Here is a 14,253-nt window from a genome sequence, read left to right on the forward strand (position 1 = left end):
CAACCGAATAATTATATTTTGCAGAGTATTTCTGGAAGGGTTAGGGTTAGAGCTGGCCTTTGAGATTATATTTTCTATACGTTTCCGCTCTAATGGGAAGCATTATTCGTAAGTGTTAGCTTTCCAAAGTTTCAAACCTAAGAGTCGTCAGTGTTTCATCAATGCAAGATCAATTAACTGCTCCAATGGGTACAATTATCAAAATTAAGGCCTTTTGTCTCTTTTCCCTGCTCCATGTCATGCGTTGTTGAATGTTGTAAGAATGTTACATGAAGTTTATGAGTATTTAAAAGCCATTAGGGAGGCCAAAAGCACAATTTCGCAGCGTTTGTCAAGTAGAGGATTATAATGGTGCTTTTTTTTGCATTATGTATTTGTATGTAAGAATGCACGACAGCTCAGAGGAATGAGTTTCAATTGCATTCCCTTTTGTTCTACACTGAATAATGACCCGTATGTTCTCTGCAAGTAAGACTCATTATAAAGCATGAAGACCTCAATGCTGCACGGTGTTGCGTATATGCTTTATTTGGAAACTCGCAGACTTTGAGTCACATTTTCCACCTGTAAGCAGCAAGTAATTGAGTCACTAGATATGCAGCAGATCATGGAGATATTAGTCTCACCTTTTAACGCTCATCATATATGATAATTACCTTCACGCTACAGTTTCTTGACACAAAAGTAGCAGGTACACATTTTCAGTTGGCAAACATCTCAAACTGTGTTGTGTTATCACAAAAGTGAAGCCTGAAAACTCAAATGGAACATATAGAAAACTCCAAGCACTTAAAATTATGAATTTCTTACAAAACCAGTAGACAACTATAAGACATTTTAGAGGAAACCATAAACAAAGAAGGAACAATATTCACAGGAGCCATTTATTTTGTTAGGGACTGAAAAATGAGCTTTTTGATTGAACCAGCAGATTTACCAACAATTCTTGCAGCACTTTTTTTAAGGCCAAATTCTGGACTGGCAAATCTCCAGCATCAGTAAATCCTGCAGGTCTTGGCAGCAAAAATCTCTGCACAGTTGAAATCTTGCCTGAGATGAGGATATTGTACCCTTCTACTCTACACACTGTTGCTTTTCTCTAAGCTACATTACAAGTTATGAAATCCATGTGACCCTCACTCCTGTAACACATGAAACAGAGCTGGTTTAAACGTTATGTCCCTCATTAGTTGTGCTGTTATACTGTAGCTAAGGGGGCGGGGGGGGGGGGATTGCCTGAGCAGTACTGTTTGTTAAACTGATCATGTTTGTGTTTGGATCCGAGCAAACAAGCTGCCATAAAGAAGCTGAAATAGTGCACCCAAACTCGCTCTTGGTCTCGGCTTTTACAAACCACACACACACAAGAATACACACACACACACACACACACACACACACACACACAAGCCTCTTCTCCGAGGCTAAATAATGAAGAACGGAGGCACATCGCTTAGGTGATTAATTATCCATGTCACCAGATGGGACGATGAGCAAAAAAAGTCAAATTTGCCTTTTTTTTCAAAATGCCTTTCAGAGCGAGGATTCGATTGGGGTAATGACAAGCATATGTTGATGGATGACCACAGGCTAGTATTAATCAGAAATACAGATATGGGATGGTACTAAGACAGAAGACTGTGTGTATGTGTGTGAGTGTCTTTGTCTGTCCTTGCAACAGTATTGGAACCAGCACATTTAACATAATGTAATATAGTAATTAGCTTATGTGTCGAGTCTCTTTATCAAGCCTATTTGGATTTAAAATAATCAATATTTCTTTTTTTAAATGATCTACAAAATGATTGACACGGGTTGTATTTTTCCCGGTGCTAGTGTCAATTAAACAATTAATTTTTCACCATAGCTCCATGTTACTACTGATAACTGTGTCTTGTTCACGGCAAATAAAATGGAGTGCCTATAAAGTCAAAGACCTGAATCACAATGAGTGATAGATTGCCATTCATAGCAGCAGAGCTCAGTCATTTGCTTTAACGTCCATCTGTTGTAGTGAAAAGTCTATGAGAACAGACAATTTGGAGCAGAAGTCAAGAAAGTGTGTCAGTTTTTATAAATGCAACAGCCATTTTTTTTCTCTGTGAACTTCCTGTTGGGAATACTGAAGCTAAGGGGATCCTGCCTCGGGGATGTTGGGTACACATTGGGGGCCACTTATGTAGCCGGGTCAGGCGGAAAGAGTGCTTCAGGTCATTTTATCCCTCATTACATCTGTATAAAAAAAAGTCTTAAAAATGCAGCTTAGTAGGAGTACATTGAACGTGCAAAGAGAGCAAATGAGCATTAGTTTCCTTTGTTGTAAGGAGAGACGAGTTCAGTCTGTCTGACACTCTGGGGCGATCAGAGGCAGCAGTTCAGTCCGTGGCTTAGGAACTGGAAGATGGCCAGGTCAAGTCAAGCAAGAACCAAGTACCGAGTGTGGACTAGAAGCTCGAGAGGTGATAGTTCACCTCAATGTCAATGTGACCAACCTCTTGAATATACCTCAGGGTATTAATGTGAAAAGAAAGCCTAATTCACCACCTCCGACCTGTAAACTGAAACGTTTCCCAAGGCTACTGTAAGTTGTTGACCTCGACAAACAAAGTGCTGCAGCAATTTTAGTTTCAAACTGAATCAAATTTGACAGCTGCCTTTTTCTGTCTTTCTTTCAATACTAAGTGCGGCATTTCAAAACAGAAGCTAAAGTTGGGTTAAGGCCACAATATGTCATCAAATTGGAGACTGCCAGCCTTCAAAAAGGAAAATGCAGGCATGAATATGAATGACTATAATCCTGGGTTAGAGATATTTGTTATTCAATCCGTGTCCCTCAGGATCCTTTGTTCTTTTCAAACTACTTACTTTAAAGCTACAAGTCCATGAAGATCTTAATTCACTGTGTTATGAAAGAAGTTCATGTCAATGCAGCCGTCTCCTAGATGACAGAAAACTAGCTTTTCTTTTAAAACTTTAATACAGAGCTGTGATCAGAGCAGAGTCTCCTTTTTGGTGTCACTGACTGGCATATCGGTGAGGTTTTAAAACTGCAGCAATTTTGGTTCATTAAAAGCTAAAAGTGTACACCTTTCCCACTTAAAAAGGAGAGTCTTATGTTTGTGGCTGAAAATCAGTTCTGGTACGAATATTAAACTGAAAATGTGTTATGTATATCAGGTAGAAAATGTAATTCAGTGGAGGGGCAGGAGAAGTGACCTCTTCACATATTGATTCCTTTCTGTCTGAATGGCACATCAGAGTGTGAGATGCACATTAATTGTGAAAAGTGTTAAGGCAGCGCTCTCAAACAAACTTCTGGAGGAGCAAGCACTTACTGAGACTTATAGAAAGATGATACAAGTCCACTTCTGTACCGTATGGGTCTATTAATCCTGTCACAATTGTGCTTTAAATATAACGCATGAATGAAAATTATGTTCTGAATTGTAGCCAACATTGTGAATTTTATTATAACGCTCTTCCAGGAATAGTCTGACATAGTGAAAAGATGCGTATGTGCTTTCTGGCCAAAAGTAAGGTGAGAAGAAAATACCACTCATTAACTTTCTGTACAATTAAGACCAGAGGAAATCAGCTAGAGCAGCTCTCCCAACACATAACAACATCTGCCTAGCGACAGCTCTAATGCTCTTTAATTAAATGTTAAATCCAATTTCCTGAAGTTTACAGTATGTTGCCTGGAATCCACATGGTGCCTATAAGGCTGCACAAAGTTAATGCTCACAGCTCAGATACAATCACATAGTCGTTAAACACAACTTGTTGTCGCCTGTACTAATGAATCAAAAAAAGATGCATTGTGGTCATTATTCACTCCTATAGGTGTTGGCAGACAGGAGCCAGGTTGTATTTAGTCTTCATGCTAGGCCATGCTAACTTGCTTTGGCTTTACTATACAGATATAAGTTTGATATTTATCTGCTGAACCAAGTCGAAACCAGTGACTCAGTCAAACAAAAAAGATTAAACCAGACAGATTTAGTAGAGATACAGTGAAAAAGGCATTGTTAAGGCCAAAAAAACAGCTACAAAAAATATCTAATGGGTAAAAAGAAACAGTCCAAAATAACATGTGCCAAAAGGTCTTTTGAAAAACCAGCACGTCCAGTGAGTAAGCGTTTTCTACTCCCACTGTTTGTTCCTGCTGTATTTACCATATGATGTTATCCTTCAGTTTGTTATAGACCCACTCCGACAGCAACTTCACACACTCCAGACATTTATTAATTTTAAGTGAACCCCCTAGAGTTTAGATTCAGGTCTCCATTCAGAGTGTGAAATGGGTGGGAACATCTGAGGTGGAAAGACAGCGACTGAAACTATAGGGATATCAATTAGTTTCACACCTAAAACATGCTAGACACTGCTCAATGAGGCAGAGGGGAACGTGACAACCGCTTTGTTCAGTTTAGACTGAAACTTCTGAGTGGTATAAAAGACGTATCAAAGTTAGCTCCAGTGTGAACCTAGTCATTGGTTTTGATCAATAACCTTATCAAAGCTCTGCAAAGCTGTGGACATTGTGTGCTAAGAGACCAAAAATGTCAGTTTTTGTAACAGTAACATCACTCACAGAAGCATCAAGTGAATGAATGGAAAACTAAAGTACATTGAGCTCACTCTCTACTCTAAGTTTTAGCTCCAGAGTCATCTCAGCTACCCTCATGAAACCGTATAACTCAGACATACAGTGGGGCAAAAAAGTATTTAGTCAGCCACCAATTGTGCAAGTTCTCCCATTTAAAAAGATGAGAGAGGCCTGTAATTGTTATCATAGGTATACCTCAACTATGAGAGACAGAATGAGAAAAAGAAATCCAGAAAATCACATTGTCTGATTTTTAAAGAATTTATTTCAAATTATTGTGGAAAATAAGTATTTGGTCAATAACAAAAGTTCATCTCAATACTTTGTTATATACCCTTTGTTGGCAATGACAGAGGTCAAACGTTTTCTGTAAGTCTTCACAAGGTTTTCACACACTGTTGCTGGTATTTTGGCCCATTCCTCCATGCAGATCTCCTCTAAAGCAGTGATGTTTTGGGGCTGTCGCTGGGCAACACGGACTTTCAACTCCCTCCAAAGATTTTCTATGGGGTTGAGATCTGGAGACTGGCTAGGCCACTCCAGGACCTTGAAATGCTTCTTACGAAGCCACTCCTTCGTTGCCCTGGCGGTGTGTTTGGGATCATTGTCATGCTGAAAGACCCAGCCATGCTTCATCTTCAGTGCCCTTGCTGATGGAAGGAGGTTTTCACTCAAAATCTCACGATACATGGCCCCATTCATTCTTTCCTTTACACGGATCAGTCGTCCTGGTCCCTTTGCAGAAAAACAGCCCCAAAGCATGATGTTTCCACCCCCATGCTTCACAGTAGGTATGGTGTTCTTTGGAAGCAACTCTGCATTCTTTCTCCTCCAAACACGACGAGTTGAGTTTTTACCAAAAAGTTCTATTTTGGTTTCATCTGACCATATGACATTCTCCCAATCCTCTTCTGGATCATCCAAATGCCCTCTAGCAAATTTCAGACGGGCCTGGACATGTACTGGCTTAAGCAGGGGGACACGTCTGGAACTGCAGGATTTAAGTCCCTGGCGGCGTAGTGTGTTACTGATGGTAGCCTCTGTTACTTTGGTCCCAGCTCTCTGCAGGTCATTCACTAGGTCCCCCCATGTGGTTCTGGGATTTTTGCTCACCGTTCTTGTGATCATTTTGACCCCACGGGGTGAGATCTTGCGTGGAGCCCCAGATCGAGGGAGATTAGCAGTGGTCTTGTATGTCTTACATTTTCTAATAATTGCTCCCACAGTTGATTTCTTCACACCAAGCTGCTTACCTATTGCAGATTCAGTTTTCCCAGCCTGGTGCAGGTCTACAATTTAGTCTCTGGTCTCCTTTGATAGCTCTTTGGTCTTGGCCATAGTGGAGTTTGGAGTATGACTGTTTGAGGTTGTGGACAGGTGTCTTTTATACTGATAACGAGTTCAAAAAGGTGCCATTAATACAGGTAACGAGTGGAGGACAGAGGAGCCTCTTAAAGAAGAAGTTACAAGTCTGTGAGAGCCAGAAATCTTGCTTGTTTGTAGGTGACCAAATACTTATTTTACCGAGGAATTTACCAGTTAATTCTTTAAAGATCCTACAATGTGATTTCCTGGATTTTCTTTTCTCATTCGTCTCGCATAGTTGAGGTATACCTATGATAAAAATGACAGGCCTCTCTCATCTTTTTAAATGGGAGAACTTGCACAATTGGTGGCTGACTAAATACTGTTTTGCCCCACTGTACATATGTTTCTTATGCTGAAAAAAGACCAAATTAAAAACTGTTCTCATATTTTTTATTTCTCCAGCATCACGGTAAATTGATTGTAGCTGTGAAATGTTGGCAAACACAAACTCCGTCCCCAATCAGAGGCATGTCTCCCAATTAATTTGTCACGAAAAATGTCTAGAAGTGAGAGTAATCACAGTTACAGTGTTTGTTTGGGTTTAAGTCAAGCAGCTGGAAGAATAGATAAATGTCTGAGGGAGGGATTGGTGTGCGGTCCTGAATTTTTCTGCCTGACAGCCGCAACAAACAGCTTTTGCTTGTTCCTCTGTCACTTACTGTAGCTGACAAGGTGTCATGAAACCACTAACAACGCCAGACTGCTGCTTACATCCAGCTCCCTTCACATCAAGGCTTTTTCCCCGTCTTGACATCATCAAACAAACATAGGCTATTTGCCCCACACACAGTAAGATGAATACACAACTTGTAAGGCAGTTAAACTGAATAAATAAGAAGAAGAAGAAGAAGAACTGAATAAAGTTGTGCAACAGTGCTTATTTATTCTCTGGTTAAGTTGTATTATGTTACCAAACAGGAGATTATAAAGGTTTAAATAAGCCAAGCTGCTGTGTGCAGCTATACTTAGGCATGCTAATACTCGCACAATGACAATTCAACATGCTAATATCTACTAAGTACTATGTTCATCATGTGCACCTTCATTAACTTTGACAATATGCTAACCTTGCGCTGATTGAAGTACAGTGGAGGCTATAGGGTCAGTCATTTTGCAGGTATTTGGAAATAAACCATAGTCATTTACAGATACATTTTTTGACCTGGCATTAGTGTTTTGGAGGCGCCAACATTATCACAGCTTACACTGATATTTAAGTCTGGAACTAAGACTAAAGACCAACAAAAAAGATCCATAGCAGTCTATACCGATGTTGCTAGCATTGTTAAATATCTGTTTGACATATGGATATAAATCAGTACAGGGTAAATATAACGCTTCCAACCAAATCTGAGCATCTGAATATGTGATGCATCCATCTGAATACGTAATCTTATTCTTCAGTTACGTTTGGTCTCTTAGACTTAAAGTACACTGAATAGAGATAGATACAGAAGCAGATCAAAATACAAAAACACTGCTATAAAGTGTAGATCATGTGTTGGATAAAAAGCAGCAGCAAGTAGTGGATAGGGAACCCTTTGAACAGAGAAGGAACAATTAACAAGTCTATATGATGGATGGAGGAGCAGTAAAAACACACATTGTCCAATTTTTTTTATTTGTTTACTTCATTTGTATATTTAGCAAGTATGATTATAAGTTTGCTTCAAATGCCTAACCTTATGGAATATCATCCTTTTTTATTTGTTTACACAACTTTTGTGCACAGTCAACTCTTAGCAATGGGGTTGTTTTTGCACTGTTACTGATGATACGCATGGTGAATCATGCTTTGAAAAGGTCTTTTTTCACTGCAAAGCCAATTTGCTGAGTAAGATCTGAGGAAGGCAAAACAAGGCTGGATTTATTAGGGCCTGCAGCATTAATAGTAAATGAGGGAGTAAAGTAATAATAACAGGGTTCCTGGAGGCATGCATCCCCTATGGAGAGACTCCAGAGCTTCAGCTGAACTGTGATTCAAAAACAGAGAAAGATACTGATCTGGTTCATTGACCGTTGAAAACATAACATAGGATTGCTATTACAGATCTAATGCAAACAGCCATATGCTTGATTTGTAAATGACGGGAAGAAGAGAGGGTTTGTTTGCCTAACACGGGGTTAAAAAGTCTAATGCACCCTTGTGATTTATTTGGCTTAGGCTCATAGAGCAGAAGGTCTCAACCCGAGTGCCATAGTGTGCCAAGAGTCTGCAGCTTTTCATTCAACTTCAACTCCAAGCTCCAGCTGATTTCACTGATTAGTTACCCCCCCTTTGGTTTAATATGTGCCAATCAGGGGAATCAGCTGCCATAGCGTTTAATTGAAAATAAAAAAACTGTCAATTTTTGTGGAACGGTTATGCCAAGGTTTAAGTGATGTTAGTCTAGGGCTTCTGAGAGCACTGTTTCCTGCAGGGTCCCACTGTCTGAAAAAGACAATCTCCGCTAACAGAGGAAATGAAAACTCTCAATTTAATATAACACAAATAAATTGATCATTAGATTAGATATTTCCAGGATAATTTGAGACACATGGATTATTTCATTTTGTGATAACCAATCAACCGACCAACCAACCAACAGTACATTGTAATAGGAGCATGGCTACACGGACTATTAATGATATATAATCTAGTGCTGGTTGAGGTAGGTCGCTGTCAAGCAAAGTGGTGGAATGACATACGACATTGTCGCAAGCATTGCCAAAATCAATACTTTTTTTTAAACTGTAGGGCACCATACTTCCACCTGAAATGTATTTCTGAAAACAGTATGCATGATAATAAAGCAGATAATGTTTTCTGTTTCAGTTAAACAAACAGCTTCCACATCGGAGCTATCTCTGTCTCCCTTCACCCGTGTCATTTCCTCCAGATGATATATGACCACCGGAGGATTGAGGGTCCACTTCATCAAGATCTACAGACAAAAAACAACCCATGACCCTCCAACATCTGGGAATCTGGGAACACTTGTGTGGTGGTGTGAGTAATAGGGGTACCTGAGTGGGGTCATGGTGGCATTTTCACACAAAACGTACCCACGATTAGCCAATGCCAGAGGGTGTGACTGAGCCCCCCCGCACACTATTAACCCACTTGCAGGGCCACTACATGGGGAAAATGGCAAATACGGGGATTAAGCCCAGAGAGATACCTCTGTGTCTGAAGGTGTATGCCTGTTTGAGCAGTATGAGCATAAATATGCAGAGTGTGTGAATATGAGAGCTAGTTTCGGCACATGGGGTGTGTGCAAGTGTGTGTTGGGTTATGTTTTCGTGTCAGTAGAGGCGAACGCTTGCCTACAGTGTGTTCACACATGCAGTCAGATGAATGAAGCAGAGGGGTCGGAGTTGAGCTGCGACAGTGGCAGCTGTCAGCACTGTGGTGTGTGTGATGTATGAGCTCATCCGTCACTACCAGCCCCCTTCAGTGGAGGGGGTGGAATAGTAATCTCTCCACCATCATTTCTAATTCTTAACACTGCCACTTCTCATCTGGAATTATATCTGAGTTTTGCTGTTTTCTTTTTCAGTTAAAATTTGCTTTTATTCAGTTTTTGTTTTGTTTAGAGGAGTCAGACTTATTAAATATTGATGGTTTATTATTAGTTTTCTCAATCTTTGAGAGTTTTATAATGCAAATGTATGCCTACGTGCATGCAATCACAAGATTAAAACAGGAAAATCCATTACTGCAAATCCATTCAAAAAGTAAATGAATCATCAAACAAAAACAAAATGACGTTGGCTTTGTTTTTGCAGATTTTGACAGGGAATACAATCAAACAAACCGTTTTTAGGCTCATCTGGACAAGTCAAAGGAAAGAAAGCTCACACACAGACCATCAGTCTGACAGTGACACATTTATAAACATAAATGTGCACACACTCCCTGGCCTGTGTGAAGCCTCCAGTGACCCAAACTGAATACCAGGGGACACACTGGTGCCACGGTGCCAACATGATGCCTGTTGGCCCACCTGAGTCAAAACCCAGAGAGGATGAGCCACAGCTGCAGAGCAAAAACCCTAGGACACACATACACTGTGCGTAGTTGTGTTTGTGATAAGTAAACTGAAGCCCAGGGGGGTACAATAAAGGAACAGAGTGCTGACAAAGATCTCAAAGAACTCAAAATAACAACATGAATTCCTTGCAGGCCAAAGTTGCTGATGCTCGGTGTGCTTTACTCCTTACCGATCTATACCCTTATGTCCTGATTATTAGCTGGTTAAAATAGATCTGCATAATGGATGCAAAAACAAAAAGTTTGTGCACAATGAGGGCACAGTTGGTGACAATAAACTTCAGCCCTCCTGATACCAATGGAGTCTGATGCTCTGTGCGGAAAATATGAAAAGCCTTGTGGAAGGTACGTCTTTGATATTATGAGCAATAGTATGAGATGTGTTACCTCATGTCCCTTTACTTACTCCCCCTAAGGCCCACTGAAGCACATTGAGCAGTCATCACCGGAATCCCTTTATGGCTGTCCATTCTGTCCTCGTGAATTACATCTCACATAATTTCCACCTTTGTTCATGCACGGCAGTGCCAAGAGCCCTTTGTCTGACACGTGTATAAATCAAAGAGCAGTTCACCGTCTGGATTAAGGTTGCTGGATACCAGCTATCGTTGCGGGTCGAGCTGTAAAGTATGGACATGAGTGGTCTCCATACACCGTGCCAAGAGAACACGCAGAGCCAATCGCGAGGCATGTCAAGTGCACATAAGCATGTTTTATATTGCCAGTTTTATGTCTCACCATGTTTACATCCATCATCTTAGAAGGGAATGTGCCCTTCAACAGAAGTATGTTGTGTTTGTTCCCATAGCAAGCTGAGATAAAGATGCAGCACAAGCTTGTTGTTTCTCTGAGGTTAAGTATGGCTCCCAAAATGCTAGCCGTGACACAAAACAAGTTCAGGAGTAATAACTGAGAAACAAATAGGCAAATAAATCATCTGTATTGAGTGTCTTTCTCTTGACATTATTTGCTTATTAATTATTATTTCTCCTCAGCAGAAGCTTTGTGTCATCCTATGGGGTTCCAGTGCACCAAGTGACAGAGCACTTTGTTTTGAGTTGCATTCGGAGGGCTACGGAAAAATACCACCCACACCAGCTGTGAGTCATCCAGCAAACACATGTTTGCATAACTCAAAATAATTGCTTAGCATTTATCTCAAAAAACCTAGTTATACCATGCTTTCCCTTCCCACCCCCCTTCCCCCTATATTGAAAGACACAAGCAAAACAATTAATAAATTGTGCAGTGTTCTGTCAACTAGACATCATGAAATGATATTAACAGCACCATCTCTTTGAGGCGAGCAAGCTCCGTGCACAACAACCAACCTAGTACTTATTAATAGGGATAAAGAAAATCAATACCATAGGCCACCATCTAGGACAGTATCCAAAGATCCTGTGTGATTGGCAGAATCTTGCACGGCTGCCCCAAGTTATTAATAATGTCCTCAGTTTGTTTATAAAAGTGCTGCTTTTGTTTCTTGATCTAGCATTCCTCACATTATGGTCTTTCCTTACAGCCAGCTTAATGGCAAGCAGAAATTTGGTCACTCTGATCCTCCCTGACCCTTCTCGTCGTCATCACCGGTTAATGCGACGTCTCCATTAGCAACACTTTTACATTAAAGGAAGCGAGAGACAAAAAATTAAAAAAGGAAGTTAGTAGCTGGCAGGGCAAAATTATACGTGGCAGGGAGTAGGACGGCAGATGCTTAACTGCATTGTGCTTTCCGCCGCTGATGTCAAGCGAAGGTGTGAACTGTTCTTAACGAGGTATGTTGTTGAAGGCCGAGTCATAGAGTACATTTGGATCCCGAAGGCCATTTACCGTATTTTACTGCTGGATCAGGGTGGCTGAATTCATTATTTATCTGATCCTCCGGGCCTCTCGTGTCTCTATCACTCTGTCTTATGTGGGGCTGATGGTCTCTGAGGCAGCGAAATTCTGTGTTAATGCATCACTACCACTTGTCAGGCCTGTTGGAACAGACTTTGAAGAGGATAAGAGAGGACAAAATGCTGGAGGAAATTAATAGCCCAAGGCCTACACTATGGCCTTATTGACAGTGCAAACCCTTCACATGTCTCACTGCCTTTCTCTATATCCTAAAAAACAGACTAAATTACCTTTAAAAAATATGAGGCAGCCATTGGGTGTGGAGGGATGGATTACCAGACTCCATTGCTCTGCTCTATTCTTGACCCTTTCTCTGGCTTTTGTTGCAATTTTGTACATTTGCGCCTTCCTTCTTCATCCTCAGATGTTTCCACTGGAGTGTTTCACTCTTTAGCTGCTCGCCTTTCTTCCATCAGAGCCTTTTGTCCTGCCCTCCTCACTCCTTCTCTTCTCATTTCTCCGTCTTTCTGTTGCTTTGTCTCTTTCTTCCTTTCAATTATTTTTCCTGTGCTCCATTTAAACTTCCTTCAAAATCTCTAAATGTTCCCGTCTCCTCCTTTCCTTCTCAGTCCATCCCATATACTGATTCAAAGTTCACATTTCTATTTCTTCTACTTTTTTGTCTTTGTTTTACTTTGCATATATATTTTTTAGACTGCTAAGCTGATTTCTTATGTGAAGTTCTCTGGGGTTAGATTCCAACTTGCAGCAGAGCTTGTTATTTTTGGGACCACGGTATATAGTATTCCCAGTAAGGCATCTTTGCTTCGTATACATTTTAAATCCAAGTTGACTTTTAAACAGATGTGGTTGGGTTAAAGAAGAGTAGGATTTTTGATCACCCTTACAATTGCACAAAAAAAACCAACAATAAGTAATACAATTATTTGTGTATGCGTTTAAACTTTCCTGCAAACAAATCAAATGTTTTTTATTTGGGTAAACAGTTACATTTAAAAGATGAGAGTTATTTGTGTGCTGGCCAGGGGCTCTGACACATATACATAGTGTGGTTAAAAACTGCATGATTTCTGCATTGTTCATGGTCCTGGTTTTATATTTTGATAGACGTCAGAGTCCTTCACTCTTTGCATGTAATATGTATGGAGGCTCTGGGTGAATTGATGCTAAAATGAACTGAAGACCTTGTGGATGTTCCTGAAAATGCACCAAGGATTATGCAAGGCTGTTATACCTCCTCAAGGTGATGTGAATAAACATGATCTATATGGGGTGGGATGTGCTGTACAAAAATCTTCTATATGGCCAGATTTATTTTATTAATATAAGCACCTGGGGCTGATCAACTTATTAATTTATTAATCTAACTGAAAGTTATTACAATTTACATACCTCCTTTCCCTTTTCTGTCATTGCTGTTACATTTCAGCCATTGTATGTGACAGCCTAAGGGGCGGGACATCTCTAAGCGCTTGACCAATCACAGCAGAGACGTACAGCTAACCAATCAGAGCAGACTGGGTTCTGGTTTCAGAGAGGGTGAGAAGAGGTGTTGCAAAACAGGCAGTATGAGAAAAATAAAGAGCTTTTTTAACTTTAAAGCATGGAGACATGTCACAGTAGAGGTACAAAATACAAATATTAAAACTTGAAAGTTAGCATAATAGGGGGAGTCATTTTAGAGCTATTTATTTATAAGAATTGACAACAGAAATATGAGGTTTAATTCCAGCTGTTGTTCTGATAAACCTGTGATGTCAGCCTAGTTATGTGCTAAAGGTGTATTGTAGTGGGTGGTGTTTTCATACACATGTACAGGTCCACTCTCAATGTGATTAACTTTTCAAAATGTCAGAGGGTACAACTCTTTTAGAAAATCATGTTAATTAATTATAAAGTAAAATGAGAGTTACAGAGGGGCTCGGAACAAGCCCTGCGTCAGAGCGAGATCCTCTTATAAATAAGATGATTAATTATAACTGGAGAAGTCATCTTGTTATATCACTAGTGAGTCCTCTAGATCATTGATACTTTCACCAAAACACCTACAATATATAAATATGTTTTTAGGAAACATTCACTGAGGTTCATAGCTCTTCAGGCATTTTTCAAATTTGAAAAGCTAATCAAAAAATACGAGGAAAACATCTGTAGGCATCTTCCGTGTCAAAGTTCTATATGGAAAGGTTTATTTTCTTCCTATTTTATGTTTGGTGCTTCATTTTTGTTGAGTGACTCATAAGCAGCACAAGGATACAGTAGTAACATTTTAATTAAGGAACTGAAATAATGTTAAGAAGCAGCTGTGTTGCGTTAAAAATGACACTGATTAAAACAGGTTGCTTATTTGCCAGTGAGTTGGTAAATGTGAGCATGTTGG

This window comes from Eleginops maclovinus, chromosome 13 (genome assembly GCF_036324505.1).
Source record: "Eleginops maclovinus isolate JMC-PN-2008 ecotype Puerto Natales chromosome 13, JC_Emac_rtc_rv5, whole genome shotgun sequence".
Classification (NCBI taxonomy): domain Eukaryota; kingdom Metazoa; phylum Chordata; class Actinopteri; order Perciformes; family Eleginopidae; genus Eleginops; species Eleginops maclovinus.